The sequence below is a fragment of the Heterodontus francisci genome, chromosome 4 (genome assembly GCF_036365525.1).
Source record: "Heterodontus francisci isolate sHetFra1 chromosome 4, sHetFra1.hap1, whole genome shotgun sequence".
NCBI lineage: Eukaryota > Metazoa > Chordata > Chondrichthyes > Heterodontiformes > Heterodontidae > Heterodontus > Heterodontus francisci.
In genome coordinates, this window is record NC_090374.1 from 54,979,295 (window position 1) to 54,998,810 (window position 19,516).

The 19,516-nt window shown below is 43.9% G+C and overlaps 1 long non-coding RNA gene across 1 annotated transcript; it reads left to right on the forward strand.

The window, feature by feature from the left end:
• Positions 1-702: 702 nt before the first annotated feature.
• LOC137368672 (uncharacterized) lies at positions 703-19,215 on the forward strand. The gene is made up of 3 exons (XR_010974801.1): positions 703-787; positions 5,141-5,309; positions 18,483-19,215. It is a non-coding gene; the product is annotated as an uncharacterized lncRNA (long non-coding RNA).
• The last annotated feature ends 301 nt before the right edge of the window (positions 19,216-19,516 follow it).

Sequence of the window (19,516 nt, forward strand, 5' to 3'; positions counted from 1 at the left end):
GGCCCCGTTGGCAGCCTTTCTGGGAGTTCCCGGGGGTGAGGATAGGGCCTTCCTTTCTGGGCGCTCCATGGCTCACGGAGGGGCCCCCTTGCAGCAATGGCCACCCCTGAGGCTCTGGCGCCACCACTGGAGGGTTCACCCTGCCGATCACCAGGGCCTGCCTGCCTGGCCCCGGCATATTAAAAAAAAATCCTTACCTGCCTTTTGAGGGAGCCTCAACATGAAGGCACCCTCTCTTTCTCCCTGCAGCCTCAGCAATAGCCACCTCTATTGGTGGTGCTGCCAAGGCTGTCAAGTTGCCAGCTGTCTGATTGGGCCGGGCAGCTCTGAGAGGCAGGCCGCCATCCTTCCATCTTTAATTGGATGGCGGTCCACCCACGCAGGCTCAGGACCCGTTTTCAGTCCCAGTGGCAGAACTTCACTCTTGCTGTTAAATTCTGGCCAGTGCCTCAGTTAAATATTTACTTGAAAATGAGTGCTCCCTGGGTAATGCACTTGAAGTGTTAGTCTACACTTTGTGACCTAGTTCTGGAATGGGGCTGGAACCCATTATCTTTTGATTCAGAGGCAAGAACCTATTACTGAGCCAAGCTGAGAAGCAAATATTGGCAAAGAGTAATTTTGAATCCACTTCCACACTCTGTTCTCCCAGTTCAAGTAATTTACCTTTGACCTAGTAGAAAGTATGTGGACTGCCGAGCAATAACAGTTGGACAGTTTGGGCTGGCGCAACCTAAATGGCAGAGCCTGTAATTACTGTAATCAGCTGACAATTTCTGGGGTTGGGGTAAGTCAATTTTTTATCCAGAGCTATTACAAGAGCCTTTCCGTTCCTTCCAAAATAGCTAGGCACTTGATCATGGGGCATGATTGATGAAAATCCCTTACAGAAGTGATAATTTGGCTTAATTGACAGACAGTAAAGCTATGAACCAAGCACATTGACTTTACCAACAGACCATTTGTAATTACTTTGTCTTTGTGTTGACCACCATATCCTGTTCTCGTTTTGACCAAGCTACTAAAGCCTGGCTACCCAACCCGAATCCGACTAGATACGTGTCGGGTTTGAGTCGGGTCAGGTCCATATTCCGAGTCCAGCATTCAGGCTCGGGTCAGGTCGGGCTGGACAGTGCTGCTTCCGGGAAGTCATGATTCCCCACAACTCCATCTGCAGGAATAGCCTGCTGCCGGAATGGATGAAGGATATTTAGGTCGGGTCGGGTCGGGTCGGGTCGGGTCGGGTCGGGTCGGGTCGGGTCAGGGGTGGAGGGGAACAAAAATTAAAGGACTTGGGCTCGGGTCAGGTTCGGGTTGGCTGTGGTTGGGTCGGGCGCCGGTGGGTTTTAATTTTATACCCGAGCCAGGCTTTACAAGCTACCTCTTGACCTACCTCTTTCAGCAAGCTTTTGGTCAGCTGACCTCTCCTCAGTGTCATATTTTGTTTTATAATGTGAAGCGCCTTGGGACATTTTATTACATTAAAAGTGCTATATAAATATAAGTTGTTGTTTTAAAACAGCAACAGTATCTTTTAGATTCATATGCATATTAATAGGAAGAGAATACAACAGAGAAGGAACACTAGTAAATTATGGTAGCATTTAGAAACCACATATAATGAACTGTTGCATTTTCACTGAATGATGTCTTGTACTTACAAAACTCACTGCATGTTTAATCTTTGACTGACAGCTGAGACGCATTCACCTTGGGGAGTGCCAATAGGAACACTGTTTTTAAGGCAAATATTTGACAGTGGCTGTGCTGCTGGCTTGCACAATGGAAATGTTAATTTATTTAAAATCAGGACACTAGAGGTTGCTAATTTTAGTTATCGTTTCAGACGGAGTGAAAGAAAAAAATCTGGCTGTATGAACATTTGAGAAAAGATGCTTCACCCAGATAAACCCTTATATGTAGAAACTGGTTAACATACAGAGTCCAAAGTAAGTTACTGATCTTTGAAAATAGTTAAAACATAGTGGCCTGATTTTACTCAAGGTTTTCACTGGGTTGAGTAAGGGAAAGAACCTTACAAAGCAAATGACACATAGTGGGTGTTGCTAAGGAGTTCCTGCTCCGTGGCTCAGAAGGAACCTGATGTATTATTGGAGGCCAGCATGCTGAGAGGCTTAACAACCTCCAGTGGTTGAAGTAGGCCTCACCAAGGGTACAGTGAGAAAGGGACCTGGGCCCCCAAAGTAAAGTCAGATTTTTTAAAAATGGATCAGCCTCCTGACACAGAGAGCTGAGGAGAAGATTTCTGGGGTCTTGATGGCAGGCAGGTGGCAAATTTTCTGGCCTCATGGAATAGGCAGATGTAGGAGATGCGCCCATAGTGGTATGAGTGCCTACTGGCTCCATGCAAATGAGATGCCCTCACACTGACTTACAATCTCTGGCGAGATCAATGCTAGAGAGAATCAGCCAAACCAAATAGGGAGCTATTAGGAGGGTTGACCAAAGGTTTGGAGAAAGAAGTGGGTTTTAAAGAGGGTCTTAAAGGAGGAGAGGGAGGGAGAGAGGTAGCAGAATTTAAGGAAGAAATTCTAGGGCATGACCTGTAGGTGCCTGAAGACATGGCTGCTAACGTCGGAATGGAAGGACGGAGGAATGCATAAGCAGCCAGAGTTGGAGGAGCAGAGAGTTCAGGGCCTTGTAGGGATTGGAAAGCAGATCACAACCTTTATATAGGGATTGGAAAGCGGATCACAACCTTTATATAATTGTTTTAAACAAACTAAGAAATAAATAAATGAGATATTCAGACACAGATGTACATAAGAAAAAAAGAAATATGTACATCTAATGAAACTCCCTACATTGGCTTCCTGATGACTTACTGAGTAAATACTCCAGACAGGTTGGCGCTAAGCCATACAGACCAGGAAGTTCCCAAGTTCAAATCTTTCATCTGTGCTGAGTTAGTTGATCTTGGCTGAGTTGAGGCAGGAGTACTAAACTGACCTTAGCTGGGAAAGAGAGAGAAAAATCATCGTCATCCCTGTTGAAAAGTTCATGTTCAGGAAAAGACAAGATCGATCTTGATTGTGATACACCAGGATGCCCCTCCTCTATGGTTGAATAGCCTGCTCACACTGTCTAGACTCAAATGTGATGAGTGGGCACTTGGTTCTTGAAATTTCAGAACAGGAAGGGAAAAGAATTGTGAGGAATGGTTTCAACATTTGTCAAGTGGCTCCTTGACTAGTTACTTTAAAGATTTAGTGCAAATCAACAAAACATAGTAGACCCCTACAATATTTCAAACAATAGCCAAAAAAAAAGCACATCATGATGAAGGTTATGTTGTTGGCAATGTTTTACATCATCTATTTATGAAGGAGCCATAAACAAGCGGCATTGCATCAGCCATAAGGTTAATTCATTTATTAAAAACAGAAGAACATTAAGCCATGGCTTTATTTTACTACTTGGAGCATGTGAACAGCACACAAGGAAACATTATGCTTAGCTATGAGGTTGGAAAGATTGGAAGCTCATTGTCTGGGAAGTGTGCCAGAGAAATGCAGACGGTCACTTAAACTAATATTGGTTCAGCCACAAATGCAGGATAAAACAAAATGGAGTCTGTAACACTGAAGGGTTTTGATAAAACAATTCGCAAATCATTTCTGCAACTTTTAAATGATGTGCATGGATTTAAATTTTTGAATACCTTCAAAAAATGTAATACTAAATATTAAAGTAGAATTAAATAAAGATAAAGAAATTAGGATATATAAGGCTGACATCCATGAGGGATGAGTTGGAGCTGAAGCACTTGCCTCCACCTCTGGTTCTTTCCACATGGATTTTACCCTTCCTCTTTCAGATCACCAATATTGCTGTGATATTCAATACTTTTTGAATTCAAGAGACAAAGCAAACAGACACAAGATGGCAGCTACCATTCCACACTGCTTCCTGTGATGACTGTGCCCTTTCCTACCAACATCTCTACCTCCATTGTATCTGCTCTGATAACTTTACATTCCATCCTGGAACGTCCTTGGCATTGTTGACAGATTCCTTGCCAAATTTGTCTTATTTCTCGTGCCTCATCATTTCACAACAGCAGGATCCTCTCCACTATTCAACACAGTTGCCTGTCATTTCTGCCACCTACAATACAATCCTACCACGTGTATCCTGTGTCTCCATTTTCTGGAGGGATCATTCACTCTGGGAGGTCCTTGAGGATTCTTCTACTACCCAACTACCAGCTGCCCTTTTCCTGCTATTTCCCATACATCGATAACATATGAAACACCTGTTCCTTTGTGTCTTCCCATTGCATTGTCCAAGGCTACTCCGTGTGATACTGTGATTTATGTCGGCTTCCTCCAACCTACTTTACTATATTTGCTGCTCATAGTGCAGATTCAGCCACATAGTTTGGATGTCTACTTTGCTGAATACTTCCTTCTGTCCTTGACCTCTCTGTGGCTTCCCAATTCAAGTGCTCCCTTTGCTGCTTTGGTGTAGAATAGAATTTACCTCAGTATCTCATCTTTCTGCTGGCCTGTGCACAATTTGTTTCCCTGAACATTGACTTTAGCAACTTCCAACTTAGCTCTTTCTCCCATTTTGATCAAAGCAGGGAGTACTGACGATATATGTTGGGTGCATCAACATCTTAGGGAGGAGTGGTGGTTTGGTGTTTCATCAGAACTTAGTTCTGGTAGGCTTTAAAAAGATATCTTCTGTTACGAACAAGTGGAAAGGGGGTGGGTGGTTCTCACTGTTCACCTCCCAACTGACCGCAATCGTGGTTTTTTTTGGTGTGTTAGTCCCTGAGTGGTTTTCAGGACAAATAAACAGACAAATCATAGGTTTTCTCATTGATTAAAAAAAGATAACTATTTTTACACTATTTCTGAAATGGTTGCAACTTCACCCACACACATATACATAAGAATAGATAGATAGAGAGGAAAGGTAAAGATGCAGTTTAAAGTCCAAAGTGAGGTAAGTGTTCATAGTTTACAGTATACCTGTTGAATCATCTCAGGAGGACAGTCATTTTAAAAATACAGGCCTGGGTGTTGTAGTCTTGCGGTTGTTGAGGTATTTAGAATTCCAGTGGTTACAACACAACATAAAACTGTTGGTGTGGATTTTGTTACCTTCATAGATGGAGAGTCTCAAAGTCACATTGTGATGTCTCTGCTGTAGTGGCTGCTCCAGTTGTTTAGCAGGGTCCTTCTCGCTTGGCTGGATCTCTTGCACAGCGTCTGGCTGGATTGGATTTCTGAGTTCTTGGCTTGATCTCTCCTCTCTCTCCGGAGGGCCACTTTGTTAAGGTAAAAATCCATCACAATAGAGTTTCTGTTAAGAGACGCGTGGTCCTCTCCCATGGTGTGACCACACAATGGGCCAGGATGTGAAACTAGGGAGTTTGGTAAGTGACAGGATTTTACTCTCTAAAGTCTAGTTTTTGTTTTGTTGACATTTAGCAATTAACTAAAATTACTGTTTAAGTTAAGAGGCAAGTTTAAGTTTCTTACAGTTTTAAACAGGGATACACAAGTTCTGAGAGTAGCTGTAGCTCATTAATTAGGTGGCTAGCTTAAACCGATTTCTGAGCTCTAGTAAAGCTGACACATCATTGTTTTCAGAGAGTATAACTTCAGGGTACTCTCAGTGCTGCTTGCCTGCACTGAGTGCTGCTGGAGTGCAGAGACTGTGAAGAAGGGAGTTTGGGAAGTGAGGGAGTTTGGTAAGGAAGGGAATCATAAATTAATTAAGAAAAATAAATGTAATTTAACTGACACAATATAGATGGCAGGACAGGTAATGTGTCATGGTTGCAGTATGTGGGAGTTCCAGGATGCCACGGCAATCCATGGTAACCACATCTGTAGTAAGTGTTTGTGGCTTGAGAAGATTCAGCTCAGAGTTATTGAGCTGGAGGCCAAGCAGCAGACATCACGATGCATCAGGGGGAAAGTTACCTGGACGCTTTGTTCCAGAAGTCAGTCACACCCCTTAGGATAGGGTCATCTGTTTTTGTCAGTGGTCAGAGATAGGACTGTGTGACTCCGAGCCAGGCAGGTAAGGGGATCAAGAAGGTGGGAGTGGAGGAGCCTCAGTCCTTGCAATTGAGCAACAAGTTCAAGGTTCTTGCAGCTTGTATGGACAAGAGAGAGGGCTGTAGTGTGGATGAGCAGACTGACCATGATACCATGGTACAGGAAGCCGTTCAAACGGGAGGGAGCAAAAAGGAAAGTAGTGGTAGTAGGGGAGAGTATTGTGAGGAGGATTTACACTGTTGTCTGCAGCCAAGAGTGAGAGTCCAGAAGGCTGTGTTGCCTCCCTGGTGCAAGGGTTCAGGTCATCTGCTCAGGGCTGGAGAGGAACTTGCAGAGGGAGGGGGAGGATCAAGATGTCATGGTCCACGTGGGTACCAATGATACAGATAGGACTAGGGAAAAGGTTCTGCATTGAGAGTATGAGTAGCTAGGGGCTAAATTAAAAAGCAGAACCCCAAAGGTAATCATCTCTGTGTTATTACCTGAGCCACAAGCAAATTGGCATAGGGTAAATAAGATTTGTCAGTTTAATATGTGGCTCAAAGATTGGAGTGGGAGCAATAGGTTCCAGTTTGTGGGCCACTGGTACCAGTACTGGGGAAAATGGGGGCTGTACCTTTGGGATGGTCTACACCTGAACCGTGCTGGGACCAGTGTTCTAGCGAGCCTCATAACTAGGGAAGTAGAAAGGGTTTTAAACCAAATAGTGGAGGCAAGGGATTAAATCTGCGAAAATGTGGTAAATCAAAGTGTAGAGGCAATGCAAGAGAGAAAGATACTAATATGGGAAAAGATAAACAAATCGTGACAGGAAGGGACAATGAATACAAATCTAAGAGTAAATCAGCAGACAAGGCTAGAGGTTACAAAATAATAAAAGGACTAAACTAAAGGCTCTGTATCTGAATGCACGTAGCATTTGAAACAGAATGGGTGAACTGATAGCGCAAATAGAAATAAATAAGTACAATCTAATAGCCATTACATAGACATGGCTGCAGAATTACATATATTGGGACCTGAATAGTGAAGGGTACATGACATTTAGGAAGGACAGGAAGCTAGGAAAAGGTGGGGGTGGGGGGGGGGGGTCTCTGTTAATTAATGATGGTATTAACACAATAGAGAGGGATGACTTAAGTTCAGGAAACCAGGATGTAGAAACAGTTTGGGTCGAGATGAGAAATGATAAATGAGAAATAATATGGGCGGCACAGTGGCGCAGTGGTTAGCACCGCAGCCTCACAGCTCCAATTGAACCCGGGTTCAATTCTGGGTACTGCCTGTGTGGAGTTTGCAAGTTCTCCCTGTGTCTGCGTGGGTTTTCGCCGGGTGCTCCGGTTTCCTCCTACAGCCAAAGACTTGCAGGTTGATAGGGAAATTGGCCATTATAAATTGCCCCAAGTATAGGTGGGTGGTAGGGAAATATAGGGACAGGTGGGGATGTGGTAGGAATATGGGATTAGTGTAGGATTAGTATCAATGGGTGGTTGATGGTCAGCACAGACTCAGTGGGCCAATGGGCCTGTTTCAGTGCTGTATCTCTAAATAAAAATAAAATAAAGGCAAGAAGTCACTTGTGGGAGTAGTGAGCAGGCCCCCTAACAGTAACCACACAGTAGGATGGGGTATAAAGGGAGAAATCATGGGTGCCTGTCAGAAAGGCTTGGCGATAATCATGGGAGATTTTAATCTACACATAGGGCTGAAATTTATGAGCGTGCTCTGATGTCGGCGATCTTCAGGTGCAGACGTGCCTTTGCTGAGCTTTGCTGCCCTTGCTGATATTTTGTGCGGGGGCTCACTTAAATGGAGGAGTTGGAAGGCCTGCCGCTGATGACGTAGAGGGGGTGGCTGCACCAACCCCGGCAATGGCATCCAGCACCACTGCACAGGCGCCGGTGCCATTTTTAAAGGGTTTCAAGCCCTTCCCAGTAAATGTAATATTTAAAGGTGCATTGCAATTAAAACTGAAAATGAAATGTAAATGTAACTTTGAAAATCCCTCTCCCACTGTCTCCACCCACCCCCCCCCCCCCCATTGAGTTAACAGTAAATAAAATGACCTATCCAGCCAAAAAAACACCTTTTGCGATGCCGAACTTTGACCCTCAACTGCTTTCCACCATCCCCACGACCATTTGGAACGTTTTTCACTGCTCCCCACCTCCCAACCTGAAAATTCCAGTCCTCCCCCTCCCCACCAGTGTCTGTACAGAGATCCGAAGGCACGGGAGTTCCGGCCACAGACTGGAATATTGCTGTGGGACAGCAGTCGGGTTAGAGTAAAATAATTTGCATTAATTTAATTTGATTTTAATATTAAAGGTTCCGCTGCCGAGTGGTTGGGGGGGGGGAGGGGCGGGGGAGAGGGCGGCTTCACTGAGGCCTTGCCAGTAAAATATAGTGGGGCCTTCCCGGCGTCAGGGGTCATGGCTGGCCTCTCCCGCAGAATTTTCTGGGCCCCCCTGCCACGACCCCCGACGTCAGAGTGCACATAAAATTCAGCCCATAGACTGGAAAAATCAGATGGGCAAAGATAGCCTAGATGAGGAGCTCATAGAATGTATTTTTGGGATAGTTTCTTCGAACAGCACATTCTGGAGCCAACTAGAGAACAGGCTATACTAAAATAAAAGCAAAATACTGCGGATGCTGGAAATCTGAAACAAAAACAAGAAATGCTGGAATCACTTAGCAGGTCTGGCAGCATCTGTGGAAAGAGAAGCAGAGTTAACGTTTCGGGTCAGTGACCCTTCTTCGGAACTGACAAATATTAGAAAAGTCACAGATTATAAACAAGTGAGGTGGGGGTGGGGCAAGAGTTAACAAAGGAGAAGGTGCAGATTGGACCAGGCCACATAGCTGACCAAAAGGTCACGGAGAACAGGCAAACAATATGTTAATGGTGTGTTGAAAGACAAAGCATTAGTACAGATTAGGTGTGAATACACCGAATACTGAACAGCAGCAAGTGCAAACCTGAAGAAAAACAACCTGAAAAAAACAGTGGATAAGCAAACTGAACAAACTAAGATGAAATGAAATAAATGCAAAAAAAGATTGTAAAAAATGTAAAAAGGAATGTAAAAAAAAAGGAAGAAAAAATAACTAAAAATGAAAGTAAAATGGGGGGCAGTCATGCTCTGAAATTATTGAACTCAATGTTCAGTCCGGCAGGCTGTAGTGTGCCTAATCGGTAGATGAGATGCTGTTCCTCGAGCTTGCGTTGATGTTCACTGGAACACTGCAGCAATCCCAGGACAGAGATGTGAGCATGAGAGCAGGGGGGAGTGTTGAAATGGCAAGCAACCGGAAGCTCAGGGTCCTGCTTGCGGACTGAGCGGAGATGTTCTGCAAAGCGGTCACCCAGTCTGCGCTTGGTCTCCCCAATGTAGAGGAGACCACACTGTGAGCAGCGAATACAGTATACTACATTGAAAGAAGTACAAGTAAATCGCTGCTTCACCTGAAAGGAGTGTTTGGGGCCTGGGATAGTGAGGAGAGAGGAGGTAAATGGGCAGGTATTACACCTCCTGCGATTGCAGGGGAAGGTGCCCTGGGACGCGGACGAGGTGGTGGGGGTAATGGAGGAGTGGACCAGGGTGTCGCGGAGGGAACGATCCCTTCGGAATGCTGACAGGGGAAGGGAGGGGAAGATGCGACTGGTAGTGGCATCACGCTGGAGGTGGCGAAAATGGCGGAGGATGATCCTTTGGATATGGAGGCTGGTGGGATGAAAAGTGAGGACAAGGGGAACCCTGTCACGGTTCTGGGAGGGAGGGGAAGGGGTGAGGGTAGAGGTGCGAGGAATGGGTCGGACACGGTTGAGGGCCCTGTCAACCACAGTGGGGGGAAATCCTCGGTTGAGGAAAAAGGAGGTCATATCAGAAGCACCGTCATGGAAGGTAGCATCATCAGAGCAGATGCGTCGGAGACGGAGAAACTGGGAGAATGGAATGGAGTCCTTACAGGAGGTAGGGTGTGAAGAAGTGTAGTCGAGGTAGCTGTGGGAGTCGGTGGGCTTATAATGGATATTGGTAGACAACCTATCCCCAGAGATGGAGACAGAGAAGTCGAGCAAGGGAAGGGAAGTGTCAGAGATGGACCATGTAAAGGTGAGAGAAGGGTGGAAATTGGAAGCAAAGTTGATAAAGTTTTCTAGTTTGGGGTGGGAGCAGGAAACGGCACCGATACAGTCATCAATGTACCGGAAAAAGAGTTGGGGGAGGGAGCCTGAGTAGGACTGGAACAAAGAATGCTCGACATATCCCACAAAAAGACAGGCATAACTAGGACCCATGCGGGTACCCATAGCGACACCTTTTACTTGAAGGAAGTGCATGGAGTTGAAGGAGAAGTTGTTCAATGTGAGAACAAGTTCAGCCAGGCGGAGGAGGGTGGTGGTGGATGGGGACTGGTTGGGCCTCTGTTCCAGGAAGAAGCGGAGAGCCCTCAAACCATCCTGGTGGGGGATGGAGGTGTAGAGCGATTGGACGTCCATAGTGAAGAGGAGGCGGTTGGGACCAGGAAACTGGAAATTGTCAAAATGACGTAGGGCGTCAGAAGAGTCACAGATGTAGGTGGGAAGAGACTGGACCAGCGGAGAAAAGATAGCATCTAGATAGGAAGAAATAAGTTCAGTGGGGCAGGAGCAGGCTGACACAATGGGTCTGCCGGGACAGTCCCGTTTGTGGATTTTGGGAAGGAGGTAGAAGTGGGCTGTCCGGGGTTGTGGGACTATGAGGTTGGAAGCCGGGAAGATCTCCAGAGGAGATGAGGTCAGTGACAGTCCTTTGGACGGTGGCTTGATGTTCGGTGGTGGGGTCATGGTCCAGAGGGAGGTAGGAAGAAGTGTCCGTGAGTTGGCGTTGAGCTTCTGCGAGGCTATACTAGACCTGGTACTGTGCAACGAGATAGGATTAATTAATGACCTCATGGTGAAAGTGCCCCCAGGCAGCAGTGATCATACTATGATTTAATTTTACATTCGGTTTGAGGGAGAGAAGAGTGGGTATAAGACTAATATTGTAAACTGAAATAAGGATGATTACAAGGGCATGAAAGCAGAGCTAGCTAAAGTGAACTGGCAAAGTAGGTTAAGGGATAGGTCAGTAGAGATGCAGCGGCAAACATTTAAGGGGATATTTCAGAATACACAGAATAGATACATTCCAATGAGAAAGAAAAATTCCAAGGGGGGGACCCATCATCCATTGTTAACTAAAAAAGTTAAAGATAGCATCAAACTTAAAAGAAAAAGCATATAATTGCGCAAAGATGGGTGGCATTTCAGAAGATTGGACAGAATATAAAAAACAGCAAAGAATGACTAAAAGATTAATAAGGAAGGAACAATGAGTATGAGAGAAAGATAGCTAGAAATATTATAACAGATAGTAAGAGTTTCTATAGATATTTAAAAAAGAAAAGAGTTAACAAAGTGAACGTTGGTCCCATAGAAAGTGAGTCTGCGGAATTAATAATGGAAAATAAGGAGATGGCAGATGAATCGAAGAGATATTTTGCATTGGTCTTCACCATAAAGGATACAAGTAACATTCCAGAAATAGCTGTAAATCAGGAAATGGAAGGAAGGAACTCAAGAAAATTACAATCACCAGGGAAGTGGCACTGAGCAAATTGTTGGAGCTGTGGGCTGACAAGTTCCCAGGTCCTGATGGACTTCATCCTAGGGTCTTAAAGAAGGAGCTAGTGAAATAGTTGATGTGTTGGTTTTAATTTTCCAAAATTCTCAAGATTCGGGGAAGGTTCCATTAGATTGGAAAATAGCCAATGCAACTCCTTTATTTAAAAAAGGATGGAGACAGAAAGCAGGAAACTACAGGCCAGTTAGTTAACTCTGTCATAGGGAAAATGTTAGAAGTTATTATTAAAGATGATATAGCAGGGCACTTAGAAAAATTCAAGGTAATCAGGTAGAGTCAACATGGTTTTGTGAAAGGGAAATCATGTTTAACCAATTTTTTTTATTCATTCAGGGATGTGGGCATCGCTGGCTATGCCAGCATTTATTGCCCATCCCTAATTGCCCTTGAGAAGGTGGTGGTAAGCTGCCTTCTTGAACCTCTGTAGTCCATTTGGGGTAGGTATACCCACAGTGCTGTTAGGAAGGGAGTTCCAGGATTTTGACCCAGTGACAGTGAAGAAATGGCGATATATTTCCAAGTCAGGATGGTGTGTGACTTGGAGGGGAACTTGCAGGTGGTGGTGTTCCCATGCATTTGCTGCCCTTGTCCTTCTAGTTGGTAATGGTCGCTGGTTTGGAAGGTGCTGTCTAAGGAACCTTGGTGCATTACTGGAGTTCTTTGAAGAAGTAACATGTGCTGTGGATAAAGGGGAACCAGTGGATGTACTGTACTCAGATTTCCAGAAGGCATTTGATAAGGTACCACATCAAAGGTTATGGTGGAAAATAAAAGCTCATGGTGTCGGGGGGTAACATATTGGCATGGATAGAAGATTGGCTAGCTAACACAAAACAGAGAGTAGGCATAATGGGTCATTTTCTGGTTGGCAAGATGTAACGAGTGGTGTGCCACAGGGATCAGTGCTAGGGCCTCAACTTTTTACAATTTATATAAATGACTTAGATGAAGGGACTGTAGGTATGGTTGCTAAATTTGCTGATGACACAAAGATGCAACACAAGAGCACAAGAAATAGGAGCAGAAGTAGACCCTATGGACCATTGAGCCTGCTCCACCATTCAATACGATCATGGCTGATCTTGGGCTTCAATTCCACTTTCCTACCCATTCCCCATATCCCTTGATTCCCTGCGATACCAAAAATCTATCTATCCCAGCCTTAAATGTATTCAACGATGGAGCATCCACAACCCTCTGGGGTAGAGAATGCCAAAGATTCACAACCCTTTGAGTGTAGTAATTTCTCCTCATCTCAGTCCTAAATGATCTGCCCCTTATCTGAGACTGTGCCCCTGCATTCTAGTTTCTCCGACCATTGAAAACAATCTCTCAGCTTCTACCCTATCAAGCCCTTTCAGAATCTTGTATGTCTCAATTAGATCGCTTCTCATTCTTCTAAACACCAGAAAATATAAGCCCAATTTACCCAGCCTCTCATCCTAGGACACCCTTCTCTTCCAGGGACCAATTTAGTAAATCTTTAGTGTACTGCCTCCAGTGCAAGTATATCCTTTCTTAAATGTAGAGACCAAAACTGCACACGGTATTCCAAGTGCGGTCTCACCGAAGCCCTGTGCAATTTTAATAAGACTTCTTTATTCCTGTACGCCAATCCCCTTGCAATAAAGGCCATCATGCCATTTGTCTTCCTAATAGCCTGCTGCACATGCATGTTAACTTGGGGCTTTCTTTGTACAAGTACCCCCAAGTCTATCTGAACATCAACACTTACAAGTTTCACACCTTTTAAAAAATATTCTGCTTTTTTATTTTTACGAAAGAAGTGAACAACTTCATATTTCCCTACTGTTATGACCGAGGTGAAAGGAGTGCACTGTTAATTCAGTCCCACTTCTCCACAGATCACAAGATATCAATAAATTATCCCGCTTACCGAAACAGCCAATTAGATACACTATTTGTCCCAAGAATAAAGCACACCAACCAGGTTTCTTTAATAAATAACAAAATTATCCATTTATTATAAAGCAAGTCTTAACCAATAATGAAGTAAATATATACGTGAATTGAAATATTAAAGCCCCGTATTTTTATCCTAGACCTCACGACATGCACATATATCCAAAAACTGGTTAACCAAGAAAAAAAGGGGAAAAAAGGGATTTTTGTTTACAGCTGTGCAATTAATTAGGAAAACTAATAGAATGTCATCATTTATTGTGAGGGGAATTGAATACAAAAGTAGGGAGGTTATGCTTCAATTATACAGGGCATTGGTGAGACCACATCTGGAATACTGTGTATCGTATTGGTCTCCTTATTTAAGGAAGGATGTAAATGCATTGGAAGCAGTTCAGAGAAAGTTTACTAGACTAATACCTGAAATGGGCGGGTTGTCTTATGAGGAAAGGTTAGACAGGCTAGGCTTGTATCCACTGGAGTTTAAAAGAGCAAGCGGCAACTTGACTGAAACCTATAAGATCCTGAGGGGTCTTGACAGGGTGGATGTGGAAAGGACGTGGGAGAATCTAGTACTAGGGGTCAGTGTTTAAAAATAAGGGGTCGCTCATTTAAGACAGAGATGTGGAAAAAACATTTCTCTCAAAGGGTCATGAGTCTTTGGAACTCTCTTCCTCAAAAGGCAGTGGAAGCAGAGTCTTTGAATATTTTTAAGGTCGAGATAGATATATTCTTGATAAACAAGGGGGTGAAAGGTTATCAGGGGTAGGTGGGAATGTGAAGTTGAGGTAACAATCAGATCAGCCATGATCTTGTTGAATGGTGGAGCAGGCTCGAGGGGCCAAATGGCCAACTCCTGCTCCTAACTCGTCTATATGTTCGTATGAAGCCATGGCTATCGATTGATGTCTGAATGAGGACCATTCTGTTAACACGGTGCTACTTCACACCTATTCATTTTGCTTTGGGCTGTGAGTCAGTCTGTCTCTACAACCCTTTGTTAGTTCATTCATGTTGATAGGCATCATCAATATACAAAAGTGCTCCTTTCAATTTCAAAGGGGTCCCTGAGCTATTTCAGGCGAGGTTAACGAGTTTTAGCTTTGTGGACAGGTTTGACCATTACATTTTTGACTGTTGTCCAAATGTCCATATTCTTGTTGTTTTGTTTAACAGTTGACTTTATAAATTCATAATTCTTCCATTTCATTGTTTATTTCATCACAGCTCCTTCCAAGCATGACACTTCCTTAGTTTTGTGCATGTTGGCTGACCTACTTTATGTTTCCAGCACTTTTTGCTTGCATTTCAAATTTCCCGCATTTACAGTTTCTCCTTTTAATAAATAACCTAAAGAAATTTCTAAACTTGCAGGAGGTTTCAAATCCCATCAGACATTAACACAAGCCTCTCCCACCAAAAACATGTGTTTATGATGCCATTCATTTGCTATTTGTTGGAGTTTGCTATCCACAATTTGGCTGCTGTGGTTACCTACATAACAGCAGTGATGCTCTTCAAAAAATAATTAATTGGTTGTGAAGGGTTTTGTGATATATTCTGGCCAAGATAAAGTGTTAATTTTCATTGAACCACCTGCCCCGGTGGGGAACTGATGAGCTCAGATCAGCCGTCCGTTTTACGCCTTGCACAATCTTAATTTCCATTTGGCGTAACGGAGCTTCTGGACAGCATTCCATGGAGAAGTGCCTTTGGTGGGTATCCTACCGAGGAGTGGGTTAAAATGCCATTGGTTTTCCATGTATATCATGGAAACTCAATTTGTATTTATTAATGAGGCTCCCATGGGTGCCTCATCTGCCAGCAAACCAATGGTTTTTAGATGGGGTTTCAACAGTAACAGAGTGAAAAATTGAGTCACTCTATTTTAACTGCTCCCTTGTTCTTTTCCAGCTGATTGGGGAAAGTTAAATTCCACCTTTAAATGGTAATTCACACTGAGATTTGAACTATGTTTCTAATCCTCTGATATTTTAGCTTCCAAATAAAAATTTAAATTTAAAAAATTGCTATGAAGAATTAGTATTTCAAAACATTTGCAGTATTAATTTATTGCCTTATATTTTATGAACCATGTGACATTTTTGTCTTGCTGGGTTTGCATAAATAATGAAATAATGCTGTAAGTAAATGTAAGATTAATGCTGGTTCTTTGGTTCTAAAATGGCAGAAGTTGTCTTTGACAGATTGGAAAATCATCAATTTGTGTTTAATTTAGATATTGAATGGTTTACTGCAGTTTTTTGTTCCGAAATAAATAACCACCGTCACAATTAGCTTGATTAAAGGAAGCTTTGTGTAACTCAATTAAACATTAGCTGTTACCTATGTTAATATCTGCAAGAAAATGCAAGTAGACAGTTTATGTCAATCGATGACCATTCAGTTTCAAAAGTGATACAGTTAGGTTCATTTGACAGATGCATTGTGAAAGGTAAATACGTTTTTTAAACTGGAACATGCTGGTGGAGAGGGCAAAGATATTCTGAGATCAAAGCTGCTTTGTTGGAGGGAGGCTGGGATTTATGCTGCTTCAGGACACTTTCGCCTTAAAATGAGCTATTTGGATATGAATGGGTAGGTTTATACCTCCATTAAATAATGGGCAAAGGAATTTTTAACAATCACATTGGGGGTAGTTTTTTGCTCTCCGCTACAGCAGATTTGGTGGTATGCGGAGTGATATAATTAGGTGGGAGGTGTTTTTTCGGATTCCCAATGGTGGGAAATGTTAGAGAAATTGAACTGGGTGCGGGTTAGCGCTGTACCGGGATTTTCCCAGCGCAGTGGTGGATTGCAGCTTTGCATTTATTTAAATAACATGAATACTCATTACCCTATGCGTAGTCACAATTTAGTCCTACCTGCCAGATTAAGTGAATGGCGAGCGATAGTCCCATGCCACCCGGTTCAGGATTGTTTCACTGTGGCATGCTGCAGTCAGATTTATGAGTCTCAGGTCTGTGCTCTTCTCTCTTTAACGCATCTGCTAAACTACTGCCAGCATTGGAATGGATGTTTGCCTCCAGGCTCGGCACCATCACATGGGATGGCGGGGGAGTCGCTGGCAGGGACTACATGGAGGAGCAGGGCAGGGTACTCAGGGAAGGAAGGATGGGGCTGATTGGGTGCATGGAGGAGCAGGGGAGGGTGGAGTGGTGCATACAGCTTGCTGAATGTTTGATGGTGATGTTGAAGATGCATTTTGTCAGCGGCCTGGGTGGTAGTTGGTTTAGATCAATACAGTGTGAAGATATTTGGCAAGGGCCTAAAGGAAGCGGAGTGCTGTCAACGTCAGGGAGCTGTGGGACAAATTGAGGGTACTTACTAGCAGAGGGAATGGTCACAGTCAATGGGGAGAAATGGATTCTGTAGGGGGCAGATGAAGACTAATGGGGGGGTATTCGACGACTTCATATGGAGGGGAACGGGACTTGGCAACAAGTTTGATGTGAGGAGGTTCAAGGCTAAGAGTCAGTATGTCGAGAGTAATGGGAGTAGGAACAGGGGGAAGGATGACATGAATAAATTGATGATTACACTGTGCACGGTAATGGGGAGAGGCTCAATGGTTATGGAGGGATGGGTAACGTTAACACTGGGTGGGTCAAGGGTGATGGGCTCAAGCTGGAAGGTTGCAGGAGGAGGTTGGAAGGTGGGGAGACTTGCCCTGAATTCCACACTCACCATTTTCCCCAACGACATTGGAAACCACGTGGAGCTTAAGGAGAGGAAGGAGAGTGGGAGGAGGCAAACGACAGTGGGTGTGTCTTCTAATTGGCTGCAATCTACAAACATTCACTCCCTCCCCCGCCGACGCACAGTGGCAGCAGTATGTACCATCACAGGATGCACTGCAGCAACACACCAAGGCTCCTTAGACAGCACCTTCCAAACCCACAACCTCTACCACCTGGAAGGACAAGTGCAGCAGATGGATGTGAACATCACCACCTGCATGTTCCCCTCCAAGCCACACACCATCCTGACTTGGAACTATATTGCTGTTCCTTCACTGTCGCTGGGTCAAAATCCTGGAACTTCCTTCCTAACAGCACTGTGCGTGTACCTACCCCATGTAGACTGCAGCGGTTCAAGAAGGCAGCTCATCACCACCTTCTCAAGGGCAATTAGGGATGGGCAATAAATGCTGGCCTGGCCAGTGATGCCCACATCCCATGATCGAATAAAAAAAACATCCAAATCATTTAAATAGATTGTGAACGGCTGTGCCCCTAGCACTGATCCTTGTGGTGCCCCACTAGAAACCACCTGCCATCCTGAGAATGACCCGTTTATTCCTACTATCTGTTTTCTGTCTGTTAACCAATTCTCAATCCCATGCACTCTAATTTTTTTACTACCCTCCTGTGTGGGACCTTATCAAAAGGCTTCTGAAAATCTAAATCCACCACATCCACTGGTTCTGCTTTATCTATGTTACAATAACGTTCCCAAAAAACTCCAACATGTTTGTCAAACATGATTTCCCTTTCATAAATCCCATGTTGCTTCTGCCCAACTTTAGAATTATTTTCTAAGTGTCCAGTTATCACATCCTTTATAATATATTCTAACATTTTCACTACTACTGTTGTTAGACTAACAGGTCTGTAGTTCCCCATTCTCCCTCTCCCTCCCTTCTTACATAGTGGGGTCACAGTTGCTACTTTCCAGTTTGCAGGAACCTTTCCAGAATCTATAGAATTTTGAAAGGTAACCACCAAAGCATCCATTATCTCTATAGCCACCTCCATCAGCAGTCTGGTCCAGCGGATTTATCAACCTTCAATCCAGTTAACGTTTCTTTACTAATACTAATTTCTTTCAGTTCCTCAGTTTCACAAGTCCTTTGGTTCGTTGGCTCTTCAGTACACACCACAGAGGGTATCACGAATAATCGTTGTCTGCTGTGCCTTGCACAACCTTGCAATTAGAAGCAGAAACTTTCTACAGGCGGAGGAACAGGAGGAACACCAGTCCTTGTCAGATGAGGATGACTATGAAGAAGGCAAGGAGGAGGACAACAATGACAATGACAATGACGCCGTCATCGATATGAGGGCCCTGGAGAGACCTGCAAGGGACATCAGGGAAAACCTAATTTATGCACCTTTCAGCCAATAATAAGCCACATCATCAAGGAACGTTGGAAGGAGAAACATAACAATTCCCCACAGAAATTCCCTTTAGCATGAGGTCTTATTCGTCACAGCAATCTTAACGAAGCGTTGCTGCACATTCATGTGATTAACATTTGAAATCATCCTTGGACTATGATGAATGTGACTACACACCACTGCAAGCAGCATTAAGTTATGACTGTAGAAAACAAATCTAAGGCATGACAGTATTGGAAAAAGTTAATAATCATCAAAAGGGAAACAGCCATCGTTGAAGAGTGAAGGCTCAAATTTCAATGAGAAATGGACACTGGACATTTCCTGAGATGCATTTCAAATATCATTGCATTCCTGCCATAGGCTTTCAAAAAACATATTTGCATTCTTCTAAAACCAACCAAATCATTAATGAGAGTGGATCAAATTTTAAATGAAATAAAAATGTACCAATTAAACTTATCCATTCTCACAATATGTACATCACCCATGCCACCATCGTGCTCAAAACTGTTTCAATTTCCTTTTCCTGCCACTATGTCTCGGTGCTACCCTGACATTAGCAGCTGAGGTGGAGTCTGCTCTGTGCACTGCCCTTTTGCTGTGGATGAATGTGGCGGGCATCCTCTGGAGGAATGGGGCCTTGATGGCTCCATCCTCCTGGGGTCTGCAGACATGGTGCTTGAGTATCCCTCATGTGCTCGCCTACTGGAGGTAAGTGGGGGGGTGGGGGGGGGGTCAATGT